Source organism: Dromiciops gliroides, chromosome 1, assembly GCF_019393635.1.
Source record: "Dromiciops gliroides isolate mDroGli1 chromosome 1, mDroGli1.pri, whole genome shotgun sequence".
NCBI classification, from domain to species: Eukaryota; Metazoa; Chordata; class Mammalia; order Microbiotheria; family Microbiotheriidae; genus Dromiciops; species Dromiciops gliroides.
Window position 1 is genome coordinate 297,966,861 of NC_057861.1, and position 15,498 is coordinate 297,982,358.

General features: G+C 35.0%; 1 pseudogene; it reads left to right on the forward strand.

Moving 5' to 3' along the window:
- The first annotated feature begins 685 nt into the window (after nucleotides 1–685).
- Nucleotides 686–1,311, forward strand: LOC122748608 (annotated as a pseudogene).
- Nucleotides 1,312–15,498: the final 14,187 nt, after the last annotated feature.

Consider the following 15,498-nt stretch of genomic DNA (forward strand, 5'->3'; position numbering starts at 1 on the left):
CCCCTGACCAGAGTCCAAGTTTAGGGAGTAAAGGGAAGAAAACATACCACCCTTTGGGCTATAGCTCCCAATGGCCAGAGCCAAGGCCAGGATGAAGTAGAGCTGTCCCTAGCTCCTTCAATATATCTTTAGTGGGATGGGGGTGTCCTTGAGAAGGTAAAGGCTATCATCCATCAGGAAACTGAAAAAGAGGAAGTGGATAGGGATGGTGCTGTTATGCCAGATAGCATGGGCATCCAAGGCCCAGAAGATGAGAGGAAATTCCAGCAGTTCAAGGAAATGTGAGAATTGGAGAGCCTCCACCCTGCTGAGAAAGACATCACAGGGAAGCTCCACCCTGAGGAGAAAGCATAAGATGACATTTCTGGGGTTTCAAAGGTCAGATTGGCATCCAGAAGTTGCGTCTACTGCCTGTGGGTCGTGACAATCAGTGCTACCAGCCAATTAACTTGAAGCTGTGTGAGGACAGCCCTGCTTCCTGTTTCACAGGGGGCTTCTGGGAGAAGTGGCTAAGGATCAGGGTATTTTCATTCAGGAACCACCTGTCTGTGACTGGGACACTGCTGGCCCTGCTGGATGGCACCACAGGGCTAGCAGACACATCCCGGACTGAGTCCTCCGCTGCAACCAGTGGAACTTCTCCAGGGCTAGACTGCAGCACTTCTGCTCCCACCATCAAACCTACATGAGTCTGGCAGGCTGGAGGTTCAGGGATGAATGTAAGTATGAATGCATGTGGGTCACCTTGGGCCTATTTCCAGGAAGGTTACAAAGTTCCTCAGTTTCACAGAAAGTGGCCCTTCTTTTCGTTCCTTTTCTTCCAAGAACCAGCCTCAACTGTAGCCTCCTTCCTCAATTGTTTATCCAACCTGATTATGCTCAGCCACTATTGGACTTCTGTCCCAGCCTCCTCCCCTGTGTACCATATCTGTATGGCCTTTGCCTGAGTCTTGCTCATTGCCTGGTTCTGGTCCACAGTGTTTCACACAAGGGACACCAGCCTCACTGAGAAAATGGACTATTTCTGCACCTCCACAGTGATTCTGCATTCCATCTATCTATGCTGTGTGAGGACTTTAGGGCTACAGCATCTAGCTGTGACCAGTGCCTTGGGGGTGGGGGTGGGTTCTTGCTGCTGTTAACCATTTACATCTACTGCCTTAGTCTGCCCATTTTGACTACAGCTATAACATGGTGGCCAATGTAGCCATGGGCTCAGTAAATCTGGTGTGGAATCTGGCCTGGTGTCTCTCGAACCAGCCTTAGTTGCCTCACATGTGGAAGTTCACTGTAGTGATGATTCTACTGTAGGGGCTAGCTTTCTGTGGAGCCTAGTATTCTAACTATGATGTCTAAAATATCTAATATGTGGTCACCTTAAATTAGAAGCTTTAGCAACAGTCTTTGGACATTGAGCATTTATTAAAGTATATTAGGGGTTAGCAAAGAGGGAGAAACAAGAAAAACAGCCTTCATCTAGCTATCTAAGTGGATGACCCTAGTAATCTATTGCTTAATAAACACAAAAATCCAAATTTTGGCAGCAAGAAAACTCAATTTCAAAGCAGGGAGAAAATGAATTACAGTAATTTCTCTAATAAAGGCCTCATTTCTCAATTGTATAGGGAATTGAATGTAATTTATTAAAATAAGAGCCATTCCTCTAATGATAAATGGTCAAAGGATATGAACAGTTTTCAGAAGAATTCAAAGCTAACTTTAGTCACAGTAAAACATGAATTAAATCACTTTTCATTAGAGAAGTTCACATTAAAACAACTCTGAGGTACCACCTCACACATATCAGATTAGCTAATATAACAGAAAAAGAAAAAAAATGATAAATTCTGAAGATGTGTAAAAATAAAGACACTAATAACCTGCTGGTTATTAGTCATTTTGAAGAACAATTTGGAACTATACCCAAAGGTCTATAAAAGTGTGCAAATCTTTGGCCCAGCAATACAACTACTAATTTTCCATCCAAAATAGATCAAAGAAAAAAAGGAAAAGATCCTATATGTAGGAAAAATATTTATTGGAGCTCTTTTTGTGGTGGCAAAGAATTAAAAATTGAAGTGATGGCCATCAATTGGGGAATGACTGAACAAGTTGTGTCAAATAATTGTGATGTAATACTACTGTGTTATTAGAATGGTTGCAAAGAATGGTTTCAGAAAAAAAAACAAACAAATGTAAACTGATGCAAAGTGAACTGAGCAGAATGAGAACATTGCACGAAGAAATATCATTATTATAATGTGAGATTCAAAATTGGGTATACAGAACATTAAACTCCCCCTTTTAACTTTTCCTATATATATATATATATATATCCCAGACCACTAAGAAAAAGAAGCCTCAGGGCTTTAATCTATGAGGGATTAGTTTTTATTGCTTGGGAATTAATTAGACAAAAGGTGATACCAATTAGGGAAATAGGGAAGTAGAAATATAGATGAATGACCTTAGATCTAAACTTAGTCTATTTTCCTTTATTAAATTCATTAAATCCCAAACTGCCTGCCAGGCTGAGAACCAGCACACCCAAAGCCGAACAGCAACCATGTGTTTCTGAAATCCTCTTGTCCGTGCGCACCACCACAGCTAAATTTAACAGCCAGAGAATGTTAACTTCCGTTCCTGCCCTCACTTTTAAGCCCACATACTGGAAGTTCTTCGCATTCTCTTCCCCAAAAAAGGAGGTCCTTCAAAAGCTGCTTCAGTAGCATGCGCAATCTCTCAAATGATTCAGCTAAAACTTCCAATAAGCTGGATTCTCTCTAGCTTTACCACAAATAATTTTTACCACAGTAATAAGGATCAATGTCAAAGATTTAGCTACTATGATAAAGACAATCATCCAAGACAGTTCCAAAGGATCATGGTGAAAAATGATATCCGTGAACTCTGAGTGCAGGAGGAAGCTTTTTTTTTTCCCCCATTTTCTGTCTATATGTAATTGCTCCTTTTTTGCATTTAAATTCAGGGTAAAAAATAAGAAAAAATAAGTTTTAGCATCTGAAAAAATGCATTTCAAACTCTGAGCTCTTTGGCATCTGATTTAATTGGTGCAGCAAATTTACAATATTGAAACTCCACTAATGAAGATCAATAACAATCAAACACTGGGCCTACATAGCCATAAATGGAAGCACTCTTCCATATTAAATTTTTGGGGGACTGTGAGGAAAATGCTCCACTAAATGTATAACAAACATGCAAAAATCAGAGGTCTGACTCTCAAAATTCTTTTGATGACTTACTTTGAATTATATGATTTTTAAATGCTGAAAATGAGATAAAGAATATGCTTAATTTATTTTTTCTTTTTCTTTTTTTTTGAGGCAATTGGGGTTAACTGACTTGCCCAAGGTCACATAGCTATTAAATGTCAAGTGTCTGAGGTCAGATTTGAACTCAGGTCCTCCTGAATCATGGGCTGGTGCTTTATCCACTGTGCCACCTAGCTGCCCCTAAAAGTGATCTAATTTCAAATACTAAGGTCAAGAACCAGCTTCAAAGATTGGATAAAGAACTGTCAAAATTTTCAGTTGAGCAGACACAACTTTCAAGTCATTTGCCTTCAGGTTGGTCTTCTGGAGCCAAGCAAAACAAGTTTTATTCTTTTTGCACATGATAATATTCTATATATTTGAAAACTACTATCATGCTGTACCTCCATGCCTCAAGTCTTCTTTTCTTCAGGCTAAATATAATTTGTTCTTTCAACTAAATTAAAAGTAATAAACAAATCTCAAAACTAAACAAAAGAAAAGTTCATAATTCTTGTTTTGGTCAAAAGTGTGTGTGTGTATGTGTGTGTGTGTGTGTGTGTCTTTCATTTGCTCTTAATGGTAAGATTTATCCATATATTTTCTTCAATTTAAAATTAATACTTTACATTCAGATGATGTGCGGTCATTGGGTTCATTTTGCCAGTGTTGACCTCAAACATCAATCATTTCAGCCAACCTGGACACACTGAATTAGACTTTCTATGGTGAAATGTGTAAGCTGTTATTACCATACAAGTGCCTTTTTTCTTATGTGTATAATGTTGTTTTGGGGGAAAAACCCTAAAAAATAATTATTTAGATACTTAATCAGTGTTATGTTTACGTAAACTATACAATATCTTGAAACTGTATACAATCTAAGTAACATGATATTCAGAATCTATAAGAATATTATTTTAACTCCTTCAACTCTTGAACGATAGACCATGTGCTTAAGTATCATCATCTATTACACTATAGAGATAATCTAGTATGTGATTTTATATTAAAGAACATAAATGCATTTATTGGATTAAGTAGGTCACAACATTTATGAAAGGAAAATGTTGCAAGAAAATTGGTATATAGGCTATTATTTTTGTGATGTATTACCTGTGTGCTCCATTAGTATCCAACTACTAGATCTTTATCCCCAGAACCTTAGGTGAAACCTATTTGCTGGATTTATGAGAGGACATGCACAAAAAGAATCACTGGAATAACAGGGCAAGAATCTTGGAAGTAGGGATGGTTTCAGTCATGTTATTATTATCCTCATCCATCCTCATACTTAGCATATAGTAAGGACCTAATAAGTATTTGTTCATTGATTTAGGTTTCAATGTGCGTTTTAGGAGAGTGGAAGAATTTGAGGATTCCCTATGTTTCCTTTCACATTTCCCAGGATGCATTTCCTTGCCTCTACAAATTGAACCAGGTATATGGTCCTGTATGATACTGCCATTTTTTAAAATTATTGTTTTGATTTGCTTTTAAAAGTCTTGCTGTTGTTCTTTGGAAGTCCAGGGGAAGGCTTATCTTACTAACCTAATGAATGAACTGCTGGACAAGCTGACAGCAGCTGAAAATGGTTTCTGCCCCATGGCTCAATTACAAACTATCCAATAGCAAGATAGGCATGAAAGCTAAGGGGAATTAATTGATTACAATGTCACAGTGAGCAAGTTAACTCTCACTGCATTAGATTTAGCTTGACATGGTAAATGAGAAAAGAAGGAGAAACAAAGCAGTTAGGTAAAAGCCATCAGACTACAACAGTGAACAATTGAGAAACAAGTAGGTGCTCCATTATAGAAAATGAGGATAGGTTTCAGAAGAGATACATTCTCACCCCATTTGCTTTGATAACAAGTTTTGTTGTTCATCATTTGTCTTCTCAATCTACTTTTGAAATCCCCAAAATTTAAATGTGAATTCAAATTCAAATAAATTTTCCCAAATAGAAGTTGTTGGTTTTTTTTAATCAATATAGAAACTTTAAATTCTGTTCTGCCACAATTGCTTTCTTTCGTCCTTTCTTTCTTTTTGGGGCTGTAGGTAGAGAGTGTAAAAGGCTCTCTAAAATATAACAATGTGCTATCCATAACTACAGGAAAGGATCACCTCTCTCAATCAGGCCTACAGGGTAAGACTCTTATACCAAGGGGCCCTAAGGTTTTTGTATTGAGTGGAATAATCTGTTGGTCATTATTTCTTGGCAAACAGAAATCCCCTTTTTCCAAATAGTTGACAAAATCGAAGACCAATCCTGTCAAAAGATTAACATAGTCTACCATCTGAGTAAGCCAGAATTATTATAAGGCAGTACTTAGGGGAAAAAATGGCTGGGGTGGGGATGGAGGTCAGTAGGGCAAGGGAAGTCAGAATGAAAAGAGAAAGAGAAGGGATCAAAAGACCTTTAGAATGCTGTGAAGACCAGAATGGAGAGAAATATTAAAAGTCCATTTATAATAGAACAGTTTTACAACCAGAACAGAAGAGGGAATGGTGAGGAAGCAGCCAAAGAAAAGTGACAGTGACAGTGACAAAAAGAAAAAAGAGAAAAAAAAAGATTTAAAACCTCTTCAAAACACAAAGACAAGGACAAAGGCATGAGAACAAGGATTCACAGCCTCTGTTATATATATAAAACATGGAACTGATGTTGCTTTGTGCTTCCTTGGCATCTGTACACTAGTAGTTCACGCTCTGAAAATCCCATAGAGAAAGGAAAAGAAGAGGGGAATACACCAGTGTCACTGATAAATATAGAGAGAGTAAGGTTATCTCAAACACACAAGAAACTGCCTGCACATACTTTGGGTTCTACATTGATTAGGGAGGGAAGGAGAGGTAAATAATTAAATATAAAAATGATGTCTTATTTAATACACACCTAGTTAAAAACAAGAGGAAAAAACTTAGAAATGAATAAAACGTTGGGAAATTCTTCATTTTGGCCCTACTAACATTTACAGTAAAAAAAAAAAAGTCCCTTATGAGAAAAAAATTCAATACATTTTTAATATACCTACTGTGTGTTCCATAATCTTAGAGCTACCTAATTATTTTTAATTTTTCCATTTCTGATTTAAATTACTATTATAATTTTGGGCAACATTCATTGAATAAAATATTAGACACAATGCACTGTGTATAATAACCAATGTCTAATGATGTAAGACTTATTGACTACTCTGATATTACAATCAAATATTTCATTCAACATACATTTCTTAATTTTCTACTATCTGAAAAGTGTTGTTCTTGGAATTTGAATCATTAAAATGAAACCCTCTTCCCATCGTACCAATATGGTAATACCTAACTCGATCTTTCTTGGTCTACTTTATTACTTTATCTAACAATTAATTATGAATTATTAAAATAAGACTTTACTGAAATTTCAAAGTAATGAAGTTTGACAAAAAAAATGAGAAACATATGATACCATGTCAAATATAGCCAATATTCTTATAGTATGGCCCCAAACCAATGGTTCTGGTGGGTTTCTTCTTTTACTTTTTGTTTGTTTGTTTTGTTGGGCAATAAGAGTTAAGTGACTTGCCCAGGCTCACACAGCTAGTAAGTGTCAAGTGTCTGAGGCAAAATTTGAACTCAGGTCCTCCTGAATTAAAGGCTGGTACTTTATCCACTGTGCCACCTAGCTGCCCCAGGTTCTGTTCTGTTTTGTTTTTTTTTTAATTAATACTCACAGCAATTTGATAATTATTTCTATGAATGAAAAATATGGCTTGTCTATGCACAAAAACCAATAAATAAAAATTAGGAGTGAAAAAACAACAACGGGGGATTCCTCCTTTTGGATTCAAACGTCAAATTCAAGGCTTTCAAAGGAAATCAGAAGGCCAGCTCATAAACAAATTTTATCAAATCCTTCCAATATTTTATCAACCTTTAGGTAATCTGTAGTTTTAAACATTGATTATCCACTTTTCAAGAAAGATAATCTGACATTAATAAAACTACATATCAGTAGATACTATTAACTGTTCACATTCAACTCTGTTCCAAATTAGAATGTATGCTTAAAAAAAAGTTTCCCTAGAAAAGAAAAGTTTTGAAAAAATTTCATGTATAGACATATATAACCAAAGGACCTAAAGGAGAAGCTATTTGCTCCTATTGCCAAGATCTGTTGTAGTAAAGAACTACAAACAAAATCAGTATACATTAAAGAGAAAGAACAGGCTGTGTTTTATGAATGTAAGAGGAAATTATTATAATGGAAGAAATTATGAATATTTAGATTAAGAAAAATATAAGAAAATATACATGATCAGATACAGATTGTAGTGAGCAGAAGCAGAACAATTTATATAATGCCCTCAAAAAATCCAAACAGAACAGCTTTCAAAGATTTAAGGAATTACATTAAAGCACAAGATAAATGATGCCTCCTAATTCCTGTTAGAGTACTGAAGGTAAGGTAGTAGAATGTGATATATATATATATTTTTTTCCTTATATTTATTTTTTGTTTGTTTATTTTTTGTTGTTTGTTTTCTTTTGTTTTCTTTTGCAGGGCAATGAGGGTTAAGTGACTTACCCAGGGCTACACAGCTGGTAAGTGTCAAGGGTCTGAAGCCAGATTTGAACTCAGTTCGTCCTCAATCCAGGGCTGGCATTTTATCCACTGTGCCACCTAGCTGCCCTTTTCATATATTTCTAATTCTACTGTATGTACACATGTGTATGGATATGTATGTGTATATACATATGTATATACAGGTACACACATATATACAAATACATGTATATATGCACACAAATGTATATATACATGTACATATACATAAACATACACAGAGAGATAAAGAGAGACAGAAACAGAGATAGAGAGACAGAGACAGAGGCAGAGACAGAGGCAGAGAGAGATAGAGAGTCTTTTATGAAGAATAATTTATTTTGGGGGTGGAGGGCTTAGTGAATAATGATAGGGATGTAAAAGCATTAATAAAACATTAAAATATGCAAAAGGAAAGTAGATGGTATGTATCAAAGACTGAAATAGATTGGTTTTTGCATTGTGTTGTTAAATTTAACTTTTACTTAAATCTACATAACAGATTTTGTAGGCAATCTTATTGTTTTTCTTTGTATAACCAAATATTTGTAAAAAATTCTTAAGTTTAAAAATGTAAGCAGGAATGAATAAGAATGTATTTAATGCTTATTATATTCCAGGGATTGTGCTAAGTACTACAGGAAAAAATATAATACAGGAATTGAGTTGCTTCCCCAAAGGAACTTATATTTTAAGGAAGAGTAAATACACATATGGAGTTGTTGTGAGAAAAACACTTTCTCAATATTATAGTGCTATAGAAATTGAAATTACTTTCAGTACTATTTTTTAAATGCCATAGTATATTATCTACTATAATGAAGAAATGTTAACTTATATATATTTATATGTGGATATGTACATATATGTTTATAAATGTACTCACATGAACATGCATATATGTATATGCACATATGTTTACATGTACATATATACATGTGCACACATGGGAGGGGTCATATAAATTCAAGTTTATTTTTGTATATTTTATACTATAATATTTATATTTATAGCTTTATCTATATATCTATCAGCTTTGCACAACATAAATACTGCTAAATTTGAAGTTATTAGCCTCAGTTTCAACATTTATTACCTATGTGATCATGTGTCAGTTGCAAATGATTTGCGTGTCATCCAGAAGTGATCAAGTTGGTTGGCCAATGTGACCCATGAAATCCCTTAAATCTTTAAACCTGTGATGTTATGAAATAGAAGTGGTTATTACTATTTTATATTTATAAGAGAACTGTGATTCATTAATTCAGGGACCTCTTATTACCAAACTTTCTCTACCAGTGGAGGTAGCATCTAATCTGGAACTTAGAGAATTGTCTGAGGCATTGAGAAGAAAGCTAACTAAACTGTGGTCAAACAGCAATACTCGTTAGGGTCAGGAATTGACCCTTGGTGTCCTGAATGCCAGGACAGCTTTTTTTCCCATTATACTACACAACTTCTTCTCTTCTTCCTCTTCCTTCTCCTCCTTCTTCTTCTTAGCATTTTAATAATGTTTAAATTATGCTCAAAGTTTAATATGTGAATTTGATTCATAGTATCATTTATTTATAGTTTGAAGGACTCAGATATCATCTAATTTAATTAATTAATTTTATAAATGAAGAAATTAAAGTTTAGAGAATTTGTGACTTACCCAGTCATGAAGTTATCAAAGGTGACAGGCAGGATCCAAATCCAGAATATCCCTGACTCCCCTTAACATGTGGGACTGCTTTTTTTTTTTTTTTTTGGTAATATAAGAGTTGAGCTAGGTTTTGAAGGTGGAATTAGATTTCTGATGGTGGGAACAAAGACATTCCATGCCTAAATGAAAAAATATTGAAAACATGAGAGAAGGCACAATTTTATTGCTACTAAGTGTAAATGGAAATTAAATTGTAGAAGAGAAGGCTGGATATGTAAGAAGAAGCTAGATAGTATGAGACCTTAAAAGCCATGCTAAATAAATTCAAATTTATTTAGCAGGCCATTGGTAGAGATTGTATAATTTTGAACCAACCTACTACATAGATAAACAGATGTATGTATGTATACATATAGCACATATATACATGCATAAATACATACAACACAATGCACAGATATATGTGGGTCTATATGTGTGTGGGCATATATGTATATGCATATATCCCATCTAGTTATCTATATCCAGCATCTTCTGCTCTGTCTGCTTCTTCTCTCTCTCACTTTTCCCTACTTAGAACTGGAGCATCCCTTGGATCAGTTATTCAGAGCATCTCATGTCCCCTAATTCACTCGGTTTAGGAGGAAGAGTCCTGGAAACAATCTGACCTGATAGATTAGGTGAGTATAAACTCACCTGATCCACTAAACATAACAACTCCTCCACACTGAACACCCCAACTTGCTTTCTACCTATTATTCTAGGAAGTCATCACATAAATGTTTCTGAAAAGGGTATGACAAGATACTATTCTTTCCCATTCTTATAATTGCCTAGAACGGAACTTCTTTCCTTATTTATGACTGTTATATGCATTGTATCTTATTTCAGAATATAATTGATTGATCATTGATATTAATTATTTTATATCTGTATTTCTATTACCTAGTTTGTCTGAACTATAGTAGGCATAGGCAGCTAGGTAGTTCAGTGGATAAACCATTGGTCCTGGAATCAGGAAGACCTGAATTCAAATCCAGCCTCAGATACTTACTGATTTTCTGATCCTGGCAAATCACTTAACCTCTATTAATTTATTGTTGAAGGAAAGGCAAACCACTCCAGTATCTTTGCTAAGAAAATCCACTGGATAACATCGGCCTGCTATGGTGCATGGTGTCACAAAGTGTTGCATACAACTAAACAACAACAAGAAGAGGCTAAACTAAAAAGCTAACTCTATACACTAACTAGTGGCATCAAACTGGAATAGAAGCAAATTCTTGCAGACTATATATTGACTTACAAAACCATAAATTAGAATTACCTATGTTATATTATAATACATTTCCTGGTTCAGGTTCCAATCTTTGGGAATTTCGGTGGCAGCTTGCAATGAATGCAAGTTTGACACTTCTGCTCTATATCATTCTACTTCTCTCTCTAAACTTTACATTTCTTTCTTTCTTTTTTTTTCTTTTCTTTCTTTTTTTTTTGGGGGGGGGCAATGAGGGTTAAGTGACTTGCCCAGGGTCACACAGCTAGTAAGTGTTAAGTGTCTGAGGCCGGATTTGAACTTAAATCTTCCTGAATCCAGGACTGGTGCTTTATCTACTCTGCCACCTAGCTGCCTCCCCACCCCCACCCCCACCCCCCAATATATATATATATATATATATATATATATATTTCTCTATGCACCTTGGAGTACATTAGCTTGTTAAATCATATACTCATATTAAGTTTGAAAGACACTAAAATCCCCAAATTAAAAAGAAAATAAACCTCATCTTAAATACTTCAAAAATATTGAAGATATAATTGTGACACAAAAATATAAAATGCAGCTGAAGTACTCCCTATAGGAAAATTTATATTTCTGATTACTTAGATTAACAAAAGGTAAAAAGGAAGCAAGAGAATTGAGCATGAATTAAAAATCTATAGATGGCAAATGAATAATCCCTAAATTAACTTTTTTAAAAGTACCAATTCAATGATTTGCTTATAAGAACTGCAAAATTGATCAGTGCTAGGAAAAATTAATTAAAAAAGAGATAAGAAAGAAGAATCACAAATCAAAAGGAAAAGGAAAATGTTAAAACAAATGAGAGACATAAAGAAAATTAACAAATTAGCTACTAAATTGAATTTTGTATTTTTCTCTTTCTTTTGAAAACATATTTATAAGCATTTGTTACATCTCCTTCCCATTGAACAATTACAATAGAAAAAAACAGGAAGAAAAGAAAAACCTCAAAAAAATATGCACAGTCCAGGAAAAAAAACAAGTTTCCCCATTGATCATCTCTAAAACATTGGCTCATTCAGCATTTCAAATCATCTATCTCCTACTTGGTCAGAGGTGGAAGGTATGTTTCTTCTTCAGTTATGTAGATACAGTTTATCATTGCATTGGTCAGAGTTCTAAGGTCTTCCAAAGCTTAAATCTGAATTTGATTTAAAGAAATCAAAATAATTAAAATGAAGTATATGAATTTCTACAGAGATATAAAATGTCCAGATTAAGAAAGCAGGAGTTAAAAGAAATAAATAATCCAATTTCAATGGTAGGACTTAGAAAGCCATAAATGAGCTTCAATAAGAAAAAAAGAAAAACATCTGGGACAACATGGAATCATAAATGAATTAAATAAAATATTTAAAGATCAAATAATTCCTATTATAAGAACAAAAAGAGGACAAGCAATTAGAAGAAACAATTAAGGAATAATTAGAGAGTTAGAGAAAGAACCATGGAACTGACAATTGCTTGAAATTAAGGAAACAGCATCAATCACGACTGAGATAAGACTGTTCAGACAGATGATAAAGGGGGATTTTTTAAAAGGTCATCAGATTGAGCAATTATTAATTACCTTCAAAAATTATTTTAATAAACTGATGGAGTTTGAGGAGAGAGGGGGTATTAGTGAAATGAATTTTTACATGAAACTCTTGGTATCCCCCAGAATTTTAGTAATGAATTAAATTTTTTTAAAATCATAAAAGCATTTTATTGTTTTCCAGTTACATGTAAAGACAGATTTCAACATTTGTTTGATAAGATTTTGTGTTCCAAATTTTTCTCCCTTCATTCCCTACTTCCCCTTCCCCAAGACAGCAAGCAATATGATGTAACTTATATATGTATATTCACATTAAACATGTTTCTTCATTAATTATGCTGTGAAAAAAGAATCAGAATAAAAGGGAAAAACATCAAAAAAAAATAAAAAATACCAAAAAAGTAGAAACAGTATGGTTCAATCTGCATCCAGATTCCACAGTACTTTTTTTTATTCATTTTTCTGGATGTGGAGAGAATTCTCCATAATGAGTCCTTTGGAATTGTCTTGGATTACTCTATTACTGAGAAGAGTTAAGTCTATCACAGTTAATCATTGCATAATGTGGCTGTTACTGTGTACAATATTCTCCTGGTTCTCCTCACTTCATTCAACTTAAATCTTAAATCTTCCCAGGTTTTTCTGAAATCTGCCTGCTTATCATTTTTTAAAGCACAATAGTAACTTCCTGTGCCAAGATGGCCAAGTGAGGAAACAACCCCGATTTCTCCTCCAAATCATCATAAAACTGCCTCTGAATTGGTCCAGGAACAGGGAAACTGCCTACCAGCCCAGCAGGAAAGGTTTGTCTTATCTGGGTGGGAGGGAAGTGAGGTTCAGGAGCAGGAGCAGCAGCAGAAGAAGAAGAAGAAGAAGCAGCAGCAGCAGCAATTTCAGGGCTTACAGCAAGGAGCCTGAAGCAGGACTCTAAGCCTGAAGCAATCCGCTTTGGGGGCTCCACACACCTGCAAACCAGCAACTCCCTCAGCAGGTGAGCAGTCTGGGCAGCATAGCAGGGACTCTCAACAGGCCTTTGACCCCACTGCTGACCAGTAGTGAAGCCCTGCCCAAGACTGGTCAACAGCAAGTTCCCACCCCTGTGACCTCACAGCAAAGAGACTGTTTCCAGGGCAAACCAGAATCAGGGAGTCAATGGGTCACAACAAAAGTACACTTCCAGGGCCTTTTACCAGAGTGATTGCTTACCATAGGAACCCAGCAGTAGGACCCTCTCACCCCCCGACCCCCACCACACACACCCACACATACACTTACTTTGGTAGATTAAAAACAAAATTACTCTTCTAGGGCCTGCTAACAGAGAGGCCCTACTAACAGAGAAACCCAGAAGCAAGGTACCACCCCTGGGGCAGACCAACAACAAGATCATCCCTTGAGGGCCAGTCACCAGAGAGATTTCATTAACTTTAGCAACTCAGCCAAAGCAAGTGGGTAAGCCCTGAAGCCCAGTCAAAACCACCAGTAAGACCCAGAGCCTCACTACAAAGCTTGAGACAGTTTAGGAATAGAGCCCAACTTGGGGAAAAATAAACAAACACACATCAAGGCACAAAAATGATCAAAACAAACAAACAAACAAAAAATCTTGATTATTGACAATTACTATGGTGATAGGTACAATCAAGGCATAAACATAGAGGAGTACAATAGTAATAAATGGCTACAGGTGAAGCTTCAAAGAACAATTCAAATTGGTCTCAGGCCTAAAAGAATTCTCGTAAGAGCTTAAAAGGACTTTAAAAAGCAAATTAGAGAAGTAGAATAAAAATTGGGAAAAGAAATAAAAATAATGCAGGAGAAAGATGAAAAAGAAACATGGAAATTTACTGAGGAAAATAGTGTCCTAAAAATAGATTTAGCCAAATGGAAAAGGAAGTAAAAAAGGTCACTGAAGAAAATAATTCTCTAAAAATTATAATTGAACAAATGTAAACTAATGACTCTTTGAGACACCAAGATACAATAAAACCAAATTAAAAAAGTAAAAAAAAAAAAAACAAAACAAAAAAGAAAGAAAGAAAGAAAGAAAAATTGTGAAAATTCTCTTTGGAAAAACAACTGACTTAGAAAATAGATCCAGGAGAGATCATGGACTACCTGAAAGCCATGACCAAAAAAAAAAAGCCTCAAAAATATCTTTCAAGAAATTATCAAAGAAAACTGCCCTGAAATATTAGAACCAGAGGGCAAAATAGAAATTGAAAGAATCCACTGATCACCGCCTGTAACAGATCCCAAAATGAATACTCTCCAGAACAAAATAGCCAAATTCCAAAGCTCACAGAAAAAAAGAAAAAGTATTGCAAGCAGCTGAAAAGGTACAATTCAAATACAGTGGAGATACAAGCAGAGTTATACAAGATTTGCCAGCTTCCACATTAAAGAATGGCAAGTCATAGAATAAGATAAAAAGCAAGACAAAGGAATTAGGTTTACAACCAAGAATCACCTATGCAGAAAAATTTAATATATTCTTTCAGGAAAAACATAGACTTTTAATAAAGTAGAGGACTTTCAAGCATTTCTGATTAAAAGGCCAGAGTTGAATAAAAAATTTGACCTCCGAATACAAGATTCAAGAGAAACATATAAAGGTAAAAAAGAAAAAAGAAAGAAAAACTATAAGAAATTTAATAAGATTAAACTGTATATATTTCTATATTATAAGATAATATTTGTAGGTCTTAATAACTTTATTATTATAAGAGCAATTAGTAGAGCAAATAGGAGCATATGTAGAAAGAGAATGTGGTCATAAGATAATATTGAAGGGATGATAATATTTGTAAGTCTTAACAACTTTATTATAAGAAAAATTAGAGGGGTGGGGGTGGAGCAAAGTTGGCCTAGGAGAGGCTGTGACTCCCACAAACTCCAGATAAACCCATTCACTCAGGCCCAAATAAAGCAGTTAAAAAAAAAAAAACAGAGCAGCCTAATGCATATAAGAACAGAGTGAGACTATTTTTCAGTACAGAGGGCAATTGTGATCACCTACTGATCAGGCTGAACAGCTCAGAAAAAAATGAAAAGCATGATGACTTCAGAAAGGCCTGGAAAGACATGTATGAACTGATCTGTAGTGAAATGCGCAGAACCAAGAGAACATCTTATACA